This window comes from Scyliorhinus torazame, chromosome 17 (genome assembly GCF_047496885.1).
Source record: "Scyliorhinus torazame isolate Kashiwa2021f chromosome 17, sScyTor2.1, whole genome shotgun sequence".
NCBI classification, from domain to species: Eukaryota; Metazoa; Chordata; class Chondrichthyes; order Carcharhiniformes; family Scyliorhinidae; genus Scyliorhinus; species Scyliorhinus torazame.
This window is the reverse complement of record NC_092723.1, coordinates 1334471-1356139: the sequence shown is the minus strand read 5'-3', so window position 1 is coordinate 1356139 and position 21669 is coordinate 1334471. Positions and strand designations below refer to the sequence as shown.

At 50.6% G+C, this 21669-nt stretch overlaps 1 long non-coding RNA gene across 2 annotated transcripts in view; it reads right to left on the bottom strand.

Annotated features, from left to right (window-relative positions):
- The window catches only part of LOC140393619 (uncharacterized), an 83641-nt gene extending 64512 nt beyond the window's left edge, over positions 1 to 19129 (bottom strand). For both annotated transcript variants that reach the window (XR_011935698.1, XR_011935697.1), the window contains exon 1: positions 18935 to 19129. This is a non-coding gene — a long non-coding RNA (uncharacterized lncRNA). The remainder of the gene's footprint in view (positions 1 to 18934) is intronic.
- Positions 19130 to 21669: the final 2540 nt, after the last annotated feature.

Below are 21669 nucleotides of genomic sequence, written 5' to 3'. Positions count from 1 at the left end.
ACAGCAACTAAAACGTCCAACAATGGGAGCAGAGGATGGTTGCTGTGCAAATGTGAAGGTTTGATAGATACAACTTTTCCTGATCAAACCAAGGAGTGAGTGAGAAGGAAAAAGAAGATACATGGCTGAACCCAGGATAAAGATGGCTGGATATGACTATCCTCCCTTATTTTCTGAAAGGGAATTGTACGACCAATGGAGAAGTGCAGTAGTTATGTGGACTAAAGTAACTGCTTTGGGAAAGAGAAAACAAGGTATGGCATTGGCTCTTTCTCTACCATATGGCAGTAAAATCCGAAACAAAGTGCTTTCTGAGCTGGAATTGGAAGAGTTAGACTCAGAAGAAGGTCTGGAGACTTTATTACATTGTATGGATAAGATTTATAAGAAAGATGACTTGTTCAGTGCGTATGAAGCATGGTCGGATTTTGATAGTTTCCGGAAAATGGAGGATTTCTCCATGGAAGACTATATAATGGAATTTGGCAGACTATATAAAAGGCTGCAGAAACACAATCTGGAATTTCCATAGTCTGTGTTGGCCTTTAAATTACTTGACTGTGCTAGAGTGAGCAACATGGGTAGGCTCTGGTTTTGACAGGAGTTCAGTTTACTGATAAGGATACCTTATTCGAACAGATGACAAAGCTTTACAAAAGTTTCTGGGGAAACATTCGATTCCGATGGCTCTGATGACCCAAATAGGTCAGCCTGCAATAAGGCAGAATATAGAAGATACACTAGTAACAGGATAGCGAAATCGTACGGCTACGAACAGGGCTCAAGACTATAAACGGAGACCGAGACAAGGAAATTATGAAGACAGAAACCGAGTTAGAACCTACAATAGGAAGATGAACCCCAGAAATGCACGGGGCATGATAAATCGATGTTTTCGATGTGACTCTCAATACCATTATGCTTTCAACTGTCCAACCCGTTATGATAGAGTGTTTGAAGCGACACATGACACGGAAGAGTCAGAAGAGGAAAAAGATATTGACCAGAAAGAAGGCATTGTCCTATTGACAAGCAGTTTTACGCTGGTAATGAGGGTGTTGGTTGCAGAATCCCTCAACTGTGCTGTATTGGACAGTGGCTGCACATCTACTGTGTGTGGAATTGACTGGTTAAAATGTTACCTGGACTCTTTGAATGCTGAAAATCGTAACAAGGTTAAGGAATTTGAAAGTTCCACAAGTTTCAGGTTTGGGGATGATAATACTCTGAAGTCGCTGAAAAGAGTGGTGATCCCTTGCAATATTGCCGGAGTGAATCATTTCATTAGCACGGATGTTGTATCAAGTGAGATACCTTTGCTTCTGAGTAGACCATCGATGAAGAAAGCACACATGAAACTGGATATGGAACAGGATAAGGCAACAGTTTTTGGAAAGACTGTGGACTTACAATTTACACAGTCAGGACACTATTCTATTCCATTACTGACAAATAATATTTCAAGTAGAGTGGTTAAGGATGTGTTAATGGTAGTTGAAAATGGGACTTTAGCTGAGAAAAAGCTTGTGGTATTAAAACTGCACAGGCAATTTGCACATCCATCTCCTCGGAGGCTGAAAAATTTATTAAAGGATGCAGGGGTAAGGGATGACGACTATACTAAACTGATAGAACAGGTTAGTGACCGCTGTGAAGTTTATAGGAAATACAGAAGGACACCAGCACGACCGATAGTAACCCTACCTTTGGCCAGGGATTTTAACGACATTGTGGCCATGGACCTTAAGATCTGGGATAAAGCAAATAATATATTTATTTTGCATTTTGTAGATTTAGCAACCAGATTTAGTCAATCAACGATTGTACGAAGTAAAGAAAAGAGAGTAATTCTGGATCAAATCGTGGAAAAATGGATGGGGACAGGAATGGGTCCACCGGCAAAATTCCTTATGGACAATGGGGGAGAACTTGCTAATGATGAATTTGGGGATATGTGTGAAAACATTAATATCAGAGTTATGAATACGGCTGCAGAAAGCCCATTTAGTAATGGTGTCTGTGAAAGAAATCATGCTGTCATCGACGACATTCTTCGGAAAATGTTGGCAGATCAACCAAATTGCAGGCTAAATTCAGCTTTACCATGGGCAGTACATGCAAATAATTCATTGCAGATGGTTGGGGGCTATAGTCCTTATCAATTAGTGTTTGGTAGAAATCCTAAAATTCCGTCCATTTTGGATGACCAGCCTCCAGCTTGGGAGGGGACTACAATTAGCTCTGGTTTTGCTGAACATTTAAATGCATTACATAGCAGTGGAAAAGCTTTTTTGGAAGCAGAAGTCTCTGAAAGAATTCGCAGAGCTTTAAGACATAACGTACGGCCATCAGATGCCGTTTTTCAGCAAGGAGACATGGTGTACTATAAGAGAGACAATTCTAATGAATGGAAAGGCCCAGGGAAGATCATAGGCATAGATGGCAAAACGATTATTTTGCAACATGGTAATCAAACTGTTAGGGTCCATTCATCAAGGATAATGGGTACAGATTACAAATTTTCAAATTTAGACAGAGCAGACAGACATGACGAGGAACCAGAGTCATCTGGTACGCATGTGTTACAGAACTATGAGGACTAATTAACTGATATAGACAGGGTTTCTGTGGAGGAACACAACACTTCTGGTGAATTAAAACAGGCCATTTTTCCGAAAGGGCAACTGCCAAACGTTGATACAAAAGTGACATACTTGCCTGAAGGGTCTAGTCAATGGAAGGATGCAACTGTTATTATTAGGCAGGGAAGGCCACTGGAAAGTATAAACATTGGTTGATGTACAGCATTCAGGGGAAGGAGTCAAGACAATGGATTGGGAAAACGAAGTTCAAAAATGGAGGGCACAGAAACGCAGTGCCAGTTCAGATAGTACATTAGATAGTGAACAGGTCCACAGGAAAAGGTCGAGAACTATTGAAAGGACACCCCACAGCAGAAGGGAAAGATCAAGCAGTAGCAGTACAGAACGAGATACCAGGCGGGAGAGGGGACATAGTTTTTCAAGATCTCGGAACATGAGTAAGACTACGAATACTAATAGGAGTAGAAGCCCACATGCACGTGAGATTTTGGTGGCTTCAAATCAATTAGATGAAAAAGTTATTAAAGAAACTAAACAGCAAGAATTGCATAGTTGGAGTGAATTTGGTGTATACACGGAAGTACCGGATAGGGGACAAAGAGCTCTATCCCACAGATGGATTTGCACAGAAAAGGTTCTTCTGGATGGAACTTATAAGGCAAAGGCCAGGCTCGTGGCAAGGGGATTTGAAGAAAACTTAGAAGATCAGGATTTAAGGGTAGATTCACCTACAGCAGGAACGGTTATTTTAATGATCTTCTTGGCTCTATTAGCCACAAAGGCATGGGAATGCAAATCTATAGATATAAAAGCTGCCTTTTTGAAGGGGCATCAGCTCCAGAGAGACATTTTTCTCCGTCCTCCTAAAGAAGCAGCTAACACAGAAGGGGTACTCTGAAATGTGTATATGGATTAAATGATGCATCTAGAGTCTGGTATTTTTCGGTAAGGTCAGTTTTGTTAAAGTTAGGCTGTTGCCAGTTGAAAACAGATCCTGCAATGTTTTACTGGCACTATAAAGGAAATCTTTCTGGCATTTTTATGATGCATGTCGATGATATTTTGTGGGGTGGGACTAGTGATTTTGAAGCTATTGTAATCTCTGGTTTGAGGAAAGAATTCAGGGTTGGAAGTCAGGCTTCCGGTGCATTTAAATATATTGGACTGGAAATTGGACAGACTAAGTTAGGGGCAACTTTACATCAGCAATCTTATTTGGAAAGCATCACCCCAATAGCAATTAGTCGTGGCCGAGTTTCACAAAAAGACGCAATGGTTTCAAAGATAGAAAAAGAGCAACTGCGAAGTTTAATTGGGCAACTGAACTGGTTAGGTAGACAGACTAGACCGGACGTGAGTTTTGATGTCTTAGAGCTGAGTACAAAAATGAATGATCCCAAAGTGGAAGACATAATAAGAGCAAATAAAGCGTTGGCCAAACTAAAAATGCAGGAGTGTGCTTTGAAGTTCCCGGTTTTAGGCAACCTTAAGCACTTGAAACTCATAGTTTATAGTGATGCGTCCTACGCAAATTTATGTGATGGGGTTTGAAGCGCAGGAGGTTTTATAATTTTCCTTTTGGGGAACAATGGTAAATGTTGCCCACTTGTGTGGGAAACAAAGAAAATAAGGAGAGTGGTAAAAAGCACTTTGGCTGCTGAGACGTTAAGCCTTGTGGAGGCTGTGGATATGGCTTTTTATATAAGTATGATATTGACAGAAATTTTGGGATTTGGGGATTTGGGTAATATACCTATTGACTGTCACATTGACAATAAATCCATGTGGGAAAATGTGCACTCTACAAAAAGTGGCAATGAAAAGAGGTTACGGATAGACATCGCAAGTTTGAAGCAGATGTTGGACAGAGGGGAAATAACAAAAATTAAATGGGTCGACAGGAGCTATCAACTGTCAGACTGTTTTACGAAAAGAGGGGCGAGTTCACAGAAACTTTTGGATATTGTTAATGAAGGGCGCTTGTTTCTGTGACTTTTTTTTTTCTTTCTCGTCCAAACAAAAAAAAAGGGGGGGGGGACATCATGTGTGTATTTTTGAGTTTCTTGAAATTTTGTTTTCACCTAATTATTTTTTTTTCTCCAAGGAAGGGGAGATTGTTAAGTAATGGGTTAAGAGACATTGCAATTAGTTGTCTCATTTATGTTAAGTATCCATTAACTGACACTGATATGTAAAGGGGCTTCAGGTGGCCCTTGTGTCAGGTGGTGTGTTGTTAAGAGTTTTGTGCAGAGGCTGTGGAAGTGAAATAAATGGTGTTTGGTGAAAAGGAACAAGAACTTTAGACTCTTCTTTTCACAGCAACTAAAACGTCTAACAACTGTGTATGTACGCAGGGAAACCGAACAGTGTAAAGATACCCTGGAGGGCCTTGATGCCGGTGGTTGCGGTCATGTCTGGGCAGGGGATGGCGAATGGGAACCGGGAGTACTTATCAATCACTATCAGGAAATATGTGTTGCGGTCGGTGGAGGGGAGGGGGCCTTTGAAATCCATGCTGAGGCGTTCAAAGGGACGGGAAGCCTTTATCAGGTGCACCCTCTCTGGCCGGTAGAAGTGCGGTTCCCTGGTGACTGTCCTGACCTCCTCGATGGAGTAGGGCAGGTTGCGGGTCTTGGTGAAGTGGAAGAAACGAGTGACCCCCGGGTGGCAGAGGTCCTCGTGGAGGGCTCGGAGGCGGTCCACTTGTGCAGTGGCACAAGTGCGCGGGACAGGGCATCAGGAGTCTCGTTTAGCTTCCCCGGATGGTACAAGACCTCGTAATTGAAGATGGAGAGTTCTATCCTCCACCGCAAGATTTTGTCATTTTTAATCTTGCCCTGCTGTGCATTATCGAACATGAAGGCCACCGACCGTTGGTCCGTGAGGAGAGTGAATCTCCTGCCGGCCAGGTAATGCCTTCAATGTCTCACAGCTTCAACTATGGCTTGTGCCTCTTTTCGACCGAGGAATGGCGAATTTCGGAAGCATGGAGAATACGGGAGAAGAAGGCCACGGGCCTGCCCGCTTGGTTGAGAGTGGCCGCCAAAGCTACGTCGGACGCATCACTCTCGACCTGGAAGGGGAGGGACTCGTCGATGGCGCGCATCGTGGCCTTTGCAATGTCTGCTTTGATGCAGCTGAAGGCCTGGCGGGCCTCCGTCGACAGGGGGAAGGTTGTGGACTGGATTAGGGGTCGGGCTTTGTCTGTGTAGTTCGGGACCCACTGGGCGTAGTAACTGAAAAACCCGAGGCAGCGCTTCAGGGCCTTGGGGCAGTGAGGGAGGGGGAACTCCATAAGGGGGCGCATGCGCTCAGGGTCAGGGCCTATAACTCCATTTCGCACTACGTAGCCTAGAATGGCTAGTCGGTCGGTGCTAAATACGCATTTATCCTTATTGTCCGTTAAGTTAAGGATTTTCGCGGTCTGGAGAAATTTGCGGAGGTTGGTGTCGTGGTCCTGCTGGTCATGGCCGCAGATGGTGACGTTATCCAGATACGGGAACGTTGCGCGTAAGCCGTACTGGTCAATCATTCGGTCCATCTCTCGCTGTGACACCAAAGGGAACTCTTAAAAATTGATAGAGCCGCCCATCTGCTTCGAAGGCAGTGTACTTGCGGTCACTATTACGGAGGGGTAGCTGGTGGTAGGTGGACTTGAGATCTACTGTGGAGAAGACCTTGTAATGCGCAATCCTGTTTACCAAGTCGGCTATACGGGGGAGAGGGTACGCGTCCAACTGCGTAAACCTGTTGATGGTCTGGCTGTAGTCAATGACCATCCTATGTTTCTCCCCGGTCTTTACCACCACTACTTGAGCTCTCCAGGGACTGTTGCTCGCTTCGATGACCCCTTCCCTCAGCAGCCTTTGGACCTCTGACCTGATGATGGTCCGGTCCTGGGCACTGTAGCGTCTGCTCCTGGTGGCGACAGGTTTGCAATCCGGGGAGAGGTTCGCAAACAGGGAAGGCAGGTCAACCTTAAGGGTCGCGAGGCTGCAGACAGTAAGGGGGGTATAGGGTCGCCGAATTTAAAGGTCACATTGCAAGTTACATTGGAAGTCCAACCCCAGGAGTGTAGCCACGCAGAGGTGCGGCAGGACATAAAGGTGGAAATTGTTGAATCTCCTGCCTTGGACAGTGAGGTTCGCTAGGCAGAACCCCTTTATCTCCACCGAGTGTGACCCGGAGGCCAGGGAGATCCTTTGGTTTACAGGGTGGGTAACAAGTGAACAGCGCCTTACTGTGTCGGGATGAACAAAGCTTTCCGTGCTCCCAGAGTCAATCAGGCAAGACGTCTCGTGGCCGTTGATGAGGACCGTCGTTGTTGCTGTTGCGAGTGTCCGAGGTCGACTTTGGTCCAGTGTCACCGAGGCCAGATGAAGCAGATGCGAGTTCTGATCGGGCAGCGTGTAGTCGGCCGTGCTGGGGCCTGGGGCCCCATCCAAGACGGCGCCTCCCATGGGTCGCACATGGTGGCCGGGGATGGACAAGGTGGCCGGGGATTGACAAAATGGCGTCGCCCACCCGTCCAGCGTGGTGTCCGGGGGGTAAGATGGCCACACCCGTGGGTCGCACGTGGCCCTAGGATAGGGGGGGTGGCGGTGAGCGCTGGCCGGTCGAGGCCTGAAGGGGGGGTTGCCGCAGCGGTCCGGAGTCGCTGGAGACCGCGGCCACGGCGCGGGTCAGGCAGACCCCCACAAAGTGGCCCTTCTTGCCGCACCCTCTGCTGGTGGCAGTGCGGGCCGGGCAGGGCGGGCGGAGATGATTCGCCTGCCCGCAGAAGAAACAGTGGGGCCTGGCGGCGTTAGCGGGCCGTCTCGCAGCGCAGGCCAGCGGGGTCAGGGGGAAGGTCTGTGGGGCTGCCGCTGCGGGGTGCCACGCAGCCCAGGGGGCCGCCGCACGGTCGGGCGCATAGGACTGCGCGTTTTGGGAGGGTACGTCCATGGACCCTGCCAGGGCCCGTGCCTCTCTAAGTCCCAGGGTGTCCTTTTCTAGGAGTCTTTGGCGGATCTCTGAGGAGCTCATGCCTGCTACGAAGGCACCCCTGATTACAAATTCCGTGTGCTCGCTCCCCGAAACTTGCGGGCAGCCACAGTTTCGGACCAGTAGCGCCCGGTAGAAATCCTCCAACAGTTCCCCGGGGCTTTGCCGTCTAGTTGCAAGCAGGTGACATGCGTAGACCTGATTTACAGGGTGGATAGAATGTCCTTTTAACAGTTCGATCGCGGCATCATAGTCCTCCACCTCCTCGATGAGGGTGTAGATCCCAGGGCTGACCCTCGAGCGCAGGAGATGCATTTTCTGTCCTCCTGAGGGGGTGCCTCCGGCCGTCTCGAGGTAGCCTTTAAAGCACGCCAGCTAGTGTTTAAATATTGCAGCCGAGTTCTCCGCGTGGGGGCTGAGTTGAAGGCACTCCGGTTTGATTCGGAGATCCATCCTTCCAGCTTAAGTCTAGTCGATGAAATTGATGCGCGATCAATTACACTCAAGACAAAGTGATTCCATAACTGAGGCTTTAATCGACTAGAACTTGTTCCCCAGCAGCTTCGGTACAGAGAGTGAAGGCTGCTGGGACGGCACCGGTTCTTATACTCCGCCTGTCAGGGCGGAGCTACGTATCAACAGCCAATGGTAAACTCCTAGGTTTAACCAATGGTCATCAGCCTCTTAGGTACAGCAATACCTGATAATACCACACTGATTTCACTCCTAAATAGGCTGGCTTTAAAATTAAGATGATACCTTCTTCTCCTGGCTTGTACCACCGGAGGAAATACATTATGTGTACAAGATATTTAATTCCTTTATCACCTTAAACACCTCACTCTTTTAAATTCAAATGAATACAAGCCAAGATTATGCAACCTGACCTCATAATTGATCCTCATTGTAGGGAATCTGCACTGTATTTTTCACAAGGCCAATATCTCCCTCCTGAAGCAGGGCGATTAAAACCGATTGAGTGGTTCTCTGGGTAAGGGCAGTCCAAGGCTTTGTCCAACTGAAGCTTTCCTTATCACTTTTGAATTCAGCTTGAGATGTTGTTATTATTATATTACTTTTCTTGATTATGTTTTGTAGCTGTGCCAAAATCTCTTTGCTCTTCCACCTCTCTATCCGATACCGGCTCATCTTTTTTTGCCTTATTCTTTTCACGGGATGTGGACATTGCTGGATAGGCCGATCGCCAATCATCCTTGAGAAGATAGTGATGAGCCCCTTGACAACTGAGTTGCAAGGCCATTTCACAACTGAGTTGCAAGGCCGTTTCACCAGGCAAACATATGCTGTGAGCTTGGGTTTACCAGTAGGCCAGACCAAAGAACAAAGAAAAATACAGCACAGGAACAGGCCCTTCGGCCCTCCAAGCCTGTACTGGTCATGATACCAACCTTGGCCAAAACCCTCTGCACTTCCTTGTGCCGTATCCCTCTATCCCCATCCTATCCATGTGTTTGTTAAGATGCCTTTTGAACGCCGTTAATGTATCTGCTTCCACAACCTCCCCTGGCCACGCGTTCCAGGCACTCACCACCCTCTGCGTAAAACACCTGCCTCGCACATCTCCTCTAAACTTTGACCGACGACCTTTAACCTATGCCCCCTAGTGACTGACCCCTCTACCCCGGAAAAGAGTGCCTGCCCATCCACTCTATCCATGCCCCTCATAATCTTGTAGACCTCGATCAGGTCGCTCCTCCAACCTCTGTCATTCTAATGAAAACAGTCCGAGTCTATTCAGCCTCTCCACGTAGCTAACACCCTCCAGACCAGGCAACATCCTGGTAAACCTCCTCTGCACCCTCTCCAAAGCCTCCACATCCTTCTGTGGCGACCAGAATTGTGCGCAATATTCCAAGTGTGGCCTTACCAAGGTTCTATACAACTGCAGCATGACTTGCTAGTTTTTATACTCGATGCCCCGTCCAATGAAGTCAAGCATTCAATATGCTTTCTTGACTACCTTGTCCACTTCTGTTGCCACTTTCAAAGATCTGTGGCCCAGATCTCTCTGACTTTCTATATTCCTAATAGTTTTGCCACTTACTGTCTGGAAGGCTGTGACTAGCGGTGTTCCACAGAGATCAGTTCTGGGATCTTTGTTGTTCGTAGTGTATATAAATGATTTGGAAGCAAATGTAGCTGGTCTGATTAGTGAGTTCGCAGATGACACCTAATTGGAGTTGTGGATAGTGAAGAGGATTGTCAGAGGATACAGCAGGATCTAAACTGGTTGGAGTCTTGGGTGGAAAATGGCAGATGGAGTTTAATCAGGACAATTGTGAGGGCAGCACGGTAGCACAGTGGTTAGCACTGTTGCTTCACAGCTCCAGGGTCCCAGGTTTGATTCCCGGCTTGGGTCACTGTCTGTGCGGAGTCTGCACGTTCTCCCCTTGTGTGCGTGGGTTTCCTCCGGGTGCTCCGGTTTCCTCCCACAGTCCAAAGATGTGCAGGTTAGGTGGATTGGCCATGCTTAATTGCCCGTAGTGTCCAACATTGCCCTTAGTGTTGGGTGGGGTTACTGGGTTATGGGGATAGAGTGGGGGGGTGGGTTTGGGTAGGGTGCTCTTTCAAAGAGCTGGTGCAGACTCGATGGGCCGAATGGCCTCCTTCTGCACTGTAAATTCTATGATTCTATAATTCCTTGCCAGTAATGCACTTTGGAAGGTCCAATGCATGTAGGAATTACACAATAAATGGTTGAACACTTGCGAGTACTGACAGATAGACAGATTTGGGCGTTCATGTCCACCGATCACTGAAAGTGGCAAAGCATGTGGATAAGAAGGCATACGGCATGCTGGCCCGGCCCTGCACTTTCCCTGACCACCCAGGAGCCTCCGGTAGCCCTGGAGACCTCCCCGGGTGACGTTCGCCTGGTCCACGTTTGTGTGGACTGTACTGAACGGTGCCTGGCTGGAAGGTACCTGATACGTAGACCTGAAGTAGGTTTAAGGCTTATTTACGGGAGCACGGCTTGGTCCCACCAATTGTGGGTGGGTTCCTAATCGTGACATCTCCCGGGACTTGGGTAGATCCCGTGAGGCGTACTGGCTTTCGGGAAGCCCGCGGGGTGGCTTCACCTGGAATCTACCGGCCACGGGGACGTGACAGGGTCGGTAAGTCGTGACCTTGTCTTTTTTTTTTAATTGTCCCAGGAAATGACCTCTCTGCTTGTGGATGGAGAGTATGTGAGAATGTTGCTTCGCTGTCCCATGGTTAAAAGGGGCAGCCACAGTGCAGCAGTGGATCTCTGTTGTCAGTCTCTCTGTGTGTATCTTAGTATTTTTAGCAGAGTACACAGGGTGAAATAAAACCTTTGATAGTTCATCAGAGATTTCTCAACTCCGCCTTTCTCACTGGAGAATACACTGATCCCATTGTGTGCTTTTTAACGCTTGTTAAATCTTATTCAGGTGAAATATTTATGGCACAATAGTCAATACAGACTTATCAAAAGTAGACTGAAAGGACCCTTCATATTACCTGTTTAGGGACCTTTGCCTGCCTTAACCATCTGGTGACAGATTCTAAAACGGACACTTGATGCATTCAAAACCATTGTAATCATTATTATTAATGGAATCATTGTCAACACAGATTTCTATTCAGTAAATCCCAGCTTTGGTCATTCAGTTTAACTGCGCAGTGATAATATTAAAGCAGTAAATGAAACACTTTCTAAATTTCAACTTGTTGTCTTTGTGTTCAGATTAGGTCACTTGTATGTAAAATGTTGGTACATTCGGGTCAAACACTGGATTTAAATTTACACCCAAATTCATCGCGAATCATTGCACTAAGGTGAGAGTTTGCTGCTCCTGACTGCGTTCTTGTTGAATACATCGAAAACTTGCTCCTCACTGTTATTCGCTTGGGGGCCTCCGCTGTTTTAACCCAAATAAATAAATTCAAAAATAATGGCTGAAGATGAACCTGACATGAACCTCATGCATACAAACATATGAACAGGCGCATCAGGAGCAATAGTAGGCCATTCGACCCCTCCAACCTGCTTCAATATGATCATGGCTGATCTGATTATCACCTCAACCCCATATTCCTACTGACCCCTGATAACCTTTCGCGTCCCCTTGCGAATCAAGAATGTATCTCGCTCTGCCTTAAAAATATTCAAAGACTCTGCTGCCACTGCCTTTTGAAGAAGAGAGTGCCAGAGACTCAGGATCCTCTGAAAGAAATTCTCCTAATTTCTGTCTTAAATGAGCGACCCCCATATTTTTAAACAGTGACCCCAAGTTCTAGATTCCCCCACAAGAGGAACATTCTCTGTTGTATATGTGCCGATTGTACTTGTGCGCGATGTCTCTTTAAGAACTGAGTCACGTGACTAGCTGTGCTATCATTGGTTACTTCACGGGCTTTTGGCTTTAGTCTAGTACCAACCTTTGTACAATGAACATCAGTCAGATAAACCTCTGCTGATTATTGCATTCAACCCACTTGAATCTGAATCGTATTTTTTATGCTGCTAGTACAAAGATACAACAGCTAGAAACCGAAACCTGGCGACGAGTAACAGATCAGAAAAAAATATTTTCAGAAGAAAGAGAAAAAGCTGAAGTCCGATAGTTGATATTGAAGCTGATTAATAGAAAGTCAGAAATCATACCTGACATCAGACTCGGTAAGGTTTTTGCTGCAAAAGTTCAAAGGAATGGGCCGCACTGATTTTAAATCAGCCGAGCTCAGCACGTGCAGTGTGGGGCAGAGAATAAAACATTCTCACATTTAACTATTTTGAGTTCAGCCAATTAAACTAAATCAAACAAATTAAAAGGGGCAACCCCTTAAAGGGATACTACCCTGAACAGAAACAAAGGCAAATTAAACTTAAAACATCAAACCAAAAGGTGATTAAAAGGCCCATAAAGCCCCCCAGTCCCTGCGGTGCCCACCGAGCACGGAAAGCCTCGATGGTGCCTGTGGCGACGTGCATCAATGTAAATACATGTAGGCTAGCTAGACACTAGAGGGAGCACCAGAGACATCACTTAACCAATAGATCAGTTAGATAGGACACGGCCAATGGACATTCACGATACACAAGGAGGTGACACTACCACAGTGGGGGCATTACACCAACCCATATATGAAGGACACCACACACATGATCTGCCTCTTTCCAGTGGAGACAGTCAGTGAGTACAGTCACAGGGTTGATTCAATATCACTCCCACCACGTGGATTGCTGCAACTGGTTAGTCAGTCTGGGTAGCTATAGTAGGATTAGCAGTAGTGTCGAACCCGAGTAATAGAACATAGAACATTACAGCGCAGTACAGGCCCTTCGCCCCTCGATGTTGCGCCGACCTGTGAAACCACTCTAAAGCCCATCCACACTATTCCCTTATCGTCCATATGTCTATCCAATGACCATTTGAATGCCCTTAGTGTTGGCGAGTCCACTACTGTTGCAGGCAGGGCATTCCACACCCTTACTACTCTCTGAGTAAAGAACCTACCTCTGACATCTGTCCTATATCTATCTCCCCTCAATTTAAAGCTATGTCCCCTCGTGCTGGACATCACCATCCGAGGAAAAAGGCTCTCACTGTCCACCCTATCGAATCCTCTGATCATCTTGTATGCCTCAATTAAGTCACCTCTTAACCTTCTTCTCTCTAACGAAAACAGCCTCAAGTCCCTCAGCCTTTCCTCATAAGATCGTCCCTCCATACCAGGCAACATTCTGGTAAATCTCCTCTGCACCCTTTCCAATGCTTCCACATCCTTCCTATAATGCGGCGACCAGAATTGCACGCAATACTCCAAATGCGGCCGCACCAGAGTTTTGTACAGCTGCAACATGACCTCATGGCTCCGAAACTCAATCTGTCTACCAATAAAAGCTAACACAGCGTACGCCTTCTTAACAACTGTTATAACCTGCCTACTTACGATTGGCTGGGGACTAATGACTATCCCACAATCCTATGGGAGTATGAACTTCCCCAATGAGGGGGGCGGAGAAACTCCTAGTATAAATAAGCTGGCCAGTTCAGGAACCTGCAGGAAGGAGAAGGTAGCAAGGGAAGTTACTGCTACTGTTGTGTATATATTATTATAGTAAATAAACGTTATTACTTTGTATCCTTAAAACTCGTGCTGGATTCTTCGTGGCCCTTACAAAACTGGCGACGAAGGTAAAAGTGAATAGCTGTCTACACTGCTGAAGCCACCTCCCTGGATTTTTGTTGGATACAGGTTGGAAGTTGTTTTCTATTATACCATGCCTCTGTATGGACGTTTGGATGTTTTTGATGCTGCGCTGGAAAGCTGGAACCAGTACACACAACGGATGCGTTACTATTTCCGGGCAAACAATATCACCGAAAATGAATGCCAGGTGGTCATATTGCTCACCGCCTGCGGGCCGCATACGTTTGGGGTGATTAGGAGCCTTACGTACCCAGCTGCGCCAGACACCAAAACGTTTGACGAACTTGTGAATATAGTGGGGCAACACTTTAACCCAACCCCGTCCACGATAGTCCAGCGTTACCGGTTTAATACTGCTGAGAGGACCCCTGGAGAATCCCTTGCCGATTTTTTATCCAGGCTACGCGGGATTGCGGAATACTGTGACTATGGTGAGACCTTGTCAGAAATGTTACGCGACCGGTTGGTTTGCGGTATTAACAATGCAGCAACCCAGAGAAAGTTGTTAGCGGAGCCAAAATTGACTTTTCAACAGGCAATACAAATAGTCTTGTCCCGAGAGAGCGCAGAGCGAGGAGTACAGGAGCTACAGGGAATGGAAGTGCATGCCTTGGGGCGCAACCCTTTCTGCCCATAAACGTCCCCCCGCACTCCTGCGGTACCTTGGGCGAGGCAACGACCGGACCGACGCCAGTGGCCATCGGACATTCCTCCCCGAAGGGAGCCTTCTCCAGAGCCAATGGATGAGGAGCCATGTCCGTGTCAGACTTGTAGGCGCCGACCCCGTCGCGGACGGTGGTCCTGGGGACGCCAGAGGTGCCGTCGTTCCGACCGAAACTGGGACCAGTCCAGGGGCCGTAACTGGGACCAGCCCAGAGGCCGTACCTTCCATGTGGATGAACCTGTGGCGACCACTCCTGAGGACGTGGAGACGGAGGACGACTGCCTGCAGCTGCATTGTATGGCAGCTCCCCGTGTGGCCCCCATTAAGGTGACAGTACGGGTCAATGGCCACCCGCTGGAGATGGAGTTGGATACTGGCGCAGCGGTCTCCGTGATCACCCAGAGGGCATTCGACCGCATCAAGCAGGGTGTACAGACCCTTACATTAACTGACTCACAGGCCAGGTTGGCCACCTATACGGGGGAACCACTGGACATTGCAGGAACTACAATGACCCCTGTTGTCTATGGACGCCAGGAGGGGCGTTTCCCACTTATCGTGGTGCGTGGCCATGGGCCCAGCCTGTTGGGTCGGGACTGGTTGCGCCATTTGCGGTTGCAATGGCAGCACATCCTCCAAACAGTTTCTGGAGGGTTGACTGAGGTGCTAGGACGATACCCAGATGTATTCTAGCCTGGTTTGGGGAAAATAAAAGGGGCCGTAGCCTGTATCCAAGTTGAACCAGGAGCCACGCCGCGCTATTTCCGGGCGCGCCCAGTGCCTTACGCTTTGCTCGAGAAGGTAGAAGGGGAGCTCACTCGTTTGGACAGTTTGGGTATTATCAGGCCCGTCCGTTTTGCTGACTGGGCAGCACCAATTGTACCAGTAATGAAGCCAGATGCCACAGTTCGCTTGTGTGGCGACTATAAACTTACAGTGAATACAGTTTCCCGACTCGACCGATATCCAATGCCTCGCATAGAGGATCTCTACGCGAAACTTGCAGGTGGACTCTCATTCACAAAATTAGATATGAGTCACGCCTACCTGCAGTTGGAGCTGGACCCTGCCTCCCGACCATATGTAACAATTAACACACACCGGGGCCTGTATGAATATACACGGTTGCCCTTTGGAGTATCCTCTGCCTGCGCAATTTTTCAACGTGTTATGGAGGGCATTTTGAGAGGTTTACCGCGTGTGGCTGTCTACCTAGATGACGTGTTGATTACAGGGACGTCGGAGCAGGAACATTTGGAAAATCTGGAGTCTGTCCTTAGACGCCTTTTGGAGGCTGGAGTCCGTTTACGTCTCACAAAGTGCATATTTCAGGCAAAAGAAGTAGTCTACCTAGGTTATCGGGTGGACCGCGAGGGTCTGCACCCCGTCGCAGAGAAGGTGCGTGCAATTCAACATGCCCCCACCCCGACTGACACTTCGCATCTTCGTTCTTTTCTCGGTCTCGTAAACTATTACGGGAAGTTCCTCCCCAATCTGGCAACTACGCTGGCCCCCTTACACCTGCTGCTAAAGAAAAATCACACCTGGGTTTGGGGTCAGCCGCAAGAAACCGCTTTCCGGCGGGTAAAGCAACAATTGTCGTCGTCTGGGTTACTAACCCACTATGATCTGGGAAAGCCTTTGCTCGTCACATGTGATGCATCCCCGTATGGTATTGGGGCCGTCCTGTCCCACAAGATGGAGAATGGGGCCGAGCGACCGATAGCTTTCGCCTCCCGCACATTGACTGCACATTGAAAAAGTACGCGCAGATCGAGAAGGAGGGCCTGGCAGTGGTTTTCGCGGTGAAACGCTTCCACCAGTATGTGTACGGCCGCCATTTCACTATCGTGACTTATCATAAGCCCCTGCTGGGACTCTGAGGATAAGCTAATACCGCCCATTGCTTCTGCACGGATCCAGCGCTGGGCTTTGTTGCTCGCTGCATACGAGTATTCTCTGGAGCACAAACCAGGAACGCAGATAGCGAATGCCGACGCGCTGAGCCGATTGCCTTTATCGACCGGCCCCATGTCGACCCCCACGACCGGTGAGGTGGTTGCAACCCTAAATTTTATGGACACCTTGCCTGTCACGGCATCACAGATCCGTGAGTGGACCCAGACGGAGCCAGTCTTGTCAAAGGTTCGGCACATAGTCCTGTATGGTGGGCAGCATAGACAGCTCCCAGGCGAGTTACGGGCATTTTCCTCCAAGCTGTCAGAATTCAGCGTGGAAGACGGCATCCTCTTGTGGGGACGCGTGTGATTGTCCCGGAAAAAGGCCAGGAGCTGATATTATCAGACTTGCACAATGGGCATCCGGGCGTGACCAAGATGAAAATGTTGGCCCGGAGTTATGTCTGGTGGCCAGGCCTCGACACCGACATTGAGAAGGTGGCCCAAAACTGCTCCATTTGCCAGGAGCATCAGAAGCTTCCGCCGGCCGCGCCCCTACATCACTGGGAATGGCCAGGGCGGCCTTGGGCACGCTTGCATGCAGATTTCGCAGGCCCTTTTCAGGGATCCATGTTCCTTCTACTAATTGACGCCCAGTCCAAGTGGCTGGAGGTGCATAAGATGCAGGGGACAACGTCCTGCGCAACAATTGAAAAGATGCGTTTATCGTTTAGTACGCATGGCCTCCCCGAGGTGCTGGTCACGGATAATGGCACTCCATTCACGAATGAGGAGTTTGCTAGGTTTACAAAGATGAACGGCATCCGCCATATCCGCACTGCCCCATACCACCCGGCTTCAAATGGGTTGGCAGAGCGTGCAGTGCAAACATTCAAAAGAGGCCTAAAGAAGCAGTCTTCCGGATCAATGGACACGAGACTGGCTCGCTTTTTGTTTACGTACAGGACCACCCCCCATGCAGTGACTGGGGTAGCTCCCGCAGAACTCCTAATGGGCCGGAGACTTCGCACCCGCCTTGGTATGGTTTTCCCGGACATTGGCGCAAAAGTACGCCGCACACAAGAACGGCAGGGACAGGGATTGTCTCGGCATCGTCCGATTCGGCAGTTTGCGCCCGGTGACCCAGTATTCGTGCGGAATTTTGCTGGTGGTGCCCAATGGGTTCCTGGTGTAATCTTTCGCCAAACGGGCCCTATATCTTACCAAGTGCAAGCCCAGGGTCGTCTCCAGCGAAAACACGTAGACCTCGTCCGGTCCAGAAGATCATCCCCTCAAAAGATTCCCCGCCCCCGGAGCTCATTTCAACAGCCGCAAAGACCAGAGACAAGGGAAGGTAGTCCTCACAATCTCCACTGGTGCCTCACTCGAAGCCTGCGCAGGTCGTTACGGGACCGAATGGAGATAGAGACGCTGACATGACGGAGGCAGCAGACTCTGACTCCGAGATGGAGACACAGGATGCATCAGAGGGGGAATCCTCGGGTCCACAGGCCGTGGATGTACAACCGCGCCGTTCATCACGGAAGCGCCGGTCTCCGGCTCGTTACATGCTGCCTGATCCAGCGCCGCGTGCAAATGGTGTCCGGCCTGCGGCCAAACGAGTCCGACGCCCTCCTTCGCCAGGGTCTTCGGTGGATTCCTTGGACTTTGGGGGGGAGGGATGTTATAACCTGCCTACTTACGATTGGCTGGGGACTAATGACTATCCCACAATCCTATGGGAGTATGAACTTCCCCAATGAGGGGGGGGCGGAGAAACTCCTAGTATAAATAAGCTGGCCAGTCCAGGAACCAGCAGGAAGGAGTATGTAGCAAGGGAAGTTACTGTTACTTTTGTATATTTATTATAAGCAAATAAACGTTATTACTTTGTATCCTTAAAACTTGTGCTGGATTCTTCGTGGCCCTTACAAAAACAACCCTCTCCACCTGGGTAGCAACTTTCAGGGATCTATGTATATGGACACCGAGAGGACCAAAGCCAGGGTGACAGGCCTATCATTTTCCATCTTCTGCCTCCCTCCCTTGTTACATTAGCCATTTTCCAGTCCTTTGGGACCCTCCCTGCCTCCAGTGATTCCTGTACGGCATGGTAGCACACTGGTTAGCACTGTTGCTTCACAGTGTCAGGATCCCACTATCTGTGCGGAGTCTGCACATTCTCCCTGTGTGTGCGTGTGTTTCCTCCGGGTGCTCCGGTTTCCTCCCACAAGTCCCGAAAGACGTGCTGTTAGGTGAATTGGACATTCTGAATTCTCCCTCTGTTTACCCGAACAGGCGCTGGAATGTGGCGACTAGGGGCTTTTCACAGTAACTTCATTGCAGTGTTAATATAAGCCTAATTGTGACAATAATTAAGGTTATTATTGTGCATCATTCCTACCAGTGTACAGGACATGGCATTACTCACAATAGGAATCCTAGCCTTTGACCTGCCCCGGGCCGCCCCAGTATTAATGCCATTAATGCCAGAAACTGGTCCAGTTTCTGGTCAATGTTGATGTTGATTTGGAAAATGACGTTGACAGCGAGATAAAGTGAGACAGAAACAAATGGTTGGTTACCTGGCAGGTTAATCAGCAGCAGTCCTGCCAGTTTCTATGTTTCCAGCCCAGACTGAGTCAAGCTGCAGTAACTGATTCACACATCCGAATTCTTTCGAAGCGAAACTGGGCAAGTCAACTGCGGAAAACCAACACAGGAAACAAACTCTCTCATGTGACCCAGTGAGTCAGGACACACCTGAGCCTGAACCCAAACTCGGGCAAGTCGACGTTGAAAAGGTATCCGGAGAGGAGTGAATCCTGGTGAGTGAGGGAGAGGAGGGAGAGGGGGAGGGTGAGGGGGGTGAGTGAGGGAGGGAGAGAGAGAGAGAAGGAGAGAGGGGTGAGGGAGAGGCCGGGCCCCGCAGCCCCAGGTGAATTTGGGTTGAGTGCCGCGGGCACCGGGACCCCACCCCGAGTGTGAGGTTTAAGGTCTGGGACAGGGTCTATGGGGCGGGGGGGGGTCTAACTTGGACTCTGACGTTGGGAGTTTATTGGGAATTTCCCAAAGTTAAGGAAATGTCTGGGTTTCCGGAAATAACCCGGGGTTTGGCAGCGAAATGTCAATATTGGGGGGGAGGGGGTTGAGGATGGATGGGGGTGGGGAGGGGGTTGAGGATGGGATGGGGGGGGGAGGGGGGGGGTTGAGGATGGGATGGGGTGGGGAGGGGTTGAGGATGGGATGGGGGGTGAGGGGGGGGTTGAGGATGGGATGGGGTGGGGAGGGGGTTGAGGATGGGATGGGGGGGGAGGGGGGGGGTTGAGGATGGGATGGGGGTGGGGAGGGGGTTGAGGATGGGATGGGGGTGGGGAGGGGATTGAGGATGGGATGGGGGTGGGGAGGGGGTTGAGGATGGGATGGGGGTGGGGAGGGGTTGAGGATGGGATGGGGCTGGGGAGGGGGTTGAGGATGGGATGGGGGTGGGGAGGGGGTTGAGGATGGGATGGGGGTGGGGAGGGGGTTGAGGATGGGATGGGGGTGGGGAGGGGTTGAGGATGGGATGGGGGTGGGGAGGGGGTTGAGGATGGGATGGGGGGGGAGGGGGGGGTTGAGGATGGGATGGGGGGGAGGGGGGGGTTGAGGATGGGATGGGGGTGGGGAGGGGGGTTGAGGATGGGATGGGGGGGGAGGGGGGGGGTTGAGGATGGGATGGGGGTGGGGAGGGGGTTGAGGATGGGATGGGGGGGGGAGGGGGGGGGGTTGAGGATGGGATGGGGTGGGGAGGGGGTTGAGGATGGGATGGGGGTGGGGAGGGGTTGAGGATGGGATGGGGGTGGGGAGGGGGTTGAGGATGGGATGGGGGTGGGGAGGGGGTTGAGGATGGGATTGGGCTGGGGAGGGGGTTGAGGATGGGATGGGGGTGGGAGGGGGTTGAGGATGGGATGGGGGTGGGGAGGGGGTTGAGGATGGGATGGGGGTGGGGAGGGGGTTGAGGATGGGATGGGGGGGGAGGGGGGGGTTGAGGATGGGATGGGGGTGGGGAGGGGGTTGAGGATGGGATGGGGGGGAGGGGGGGGTTGAGGATGGGATGGGGGTGGGGAGGGGGTTGAGGATGGGATGGGGGTGGGGAGGGGGTTGAGGATGGGATGGGGGGGGGAGGGGGGGGGTTGAGGATGGGATGGGGGTGGGGAGGGGGTTGAGGATGGATGGGGGTGGGGAGGGGGTTGAGGATGGGATGGGGGTGGGGAGGGGGTTGAGGATGGGATGGGGGTGGGGAGGGGGTTGAGGATGGGATGGGGGGGGGAGGGGGTTGAGGATGGGATGGGGGGGGGAGGGGGTTGAGGATGGGATGGGGGGGGGGGAGGGGGTTGAGGATGGGATGGGGGGGGGGAGGGGGTTGAGGATGGGATGGGGGGGGGGAGGGGGTTGAGGATGGGATGGGGGGGGGAGGGGGTTGAGGATGGGATGGGGGTGGGGAGGGGGTTGAGGATGGGATGGGGGGTGGGGAGGGGGTTGAGGATGGGATGGGGGTGGGGAGGGGGTTGAGGATGGGATGGGGGTGGGGAGGGGTTGGATTGAGGGGTTTTGCGGATCTACCCACAAATTCGGGATTTCATTTCAAACTTTATAACAATCCAATTCCCCAAATTACAGCCCCCCCCCCCCGTGCGTCCCTCTGTCACCCCCCCGTGCGTCCCTCTGTCACCCCCCGTGTGTCCCTCTGTCGCTCCCCGTGTGTCCCTCTGTCGCTCCCGTGTGTCCCTCTGTCGCTCCCCGTGTGTCCCTCTGTCGCTCCCCGTGTGTCCCTCTGTCGCTCCCCGTGTGTCCCTCTGTCGCTCCCAGTGTGTCTCCCTCTGTCGACTCCCCAGTGTCTCCCTCTGTCGACTCCCCAGTGTCTCCCTCTGTTGACTCCCCAGTGTGTCCCTCTGTCACCCCCCCCAGTGTGTCCCTCTGTCGACTCCCCAGTGTGTCCCTCTGTCGACTCCCCAGTGTGTCCCTCTGTCGACTCCCCAGTGTGTCCCTCTGTCGACTCCCCAGTGTCTCCCTCTGTCGACTCCCCAGTGTCTCCTCTGTCGCCACCACCCAGTGTGTCCCTCTGTCGCCCCCCGTGTGTCCCTCTGTCGCCCCCCCTGTGTGTCCCTCTGTCGCCCCCCCTGTGTGTCCCTCTGTCGCCCCCCCGTGTGTCCCTCTGTCGCCCCCCCGTGTGTCCCTCTGTCGCCCCCCCGTGTGTCCCTCTGTCGCTCCCCCGTGTGTCCCTCTGTCGCTCCCCCGTGTGTCCCTCTGTCGCTCCCCGTGTGTCTCCCTCTGTCGACTC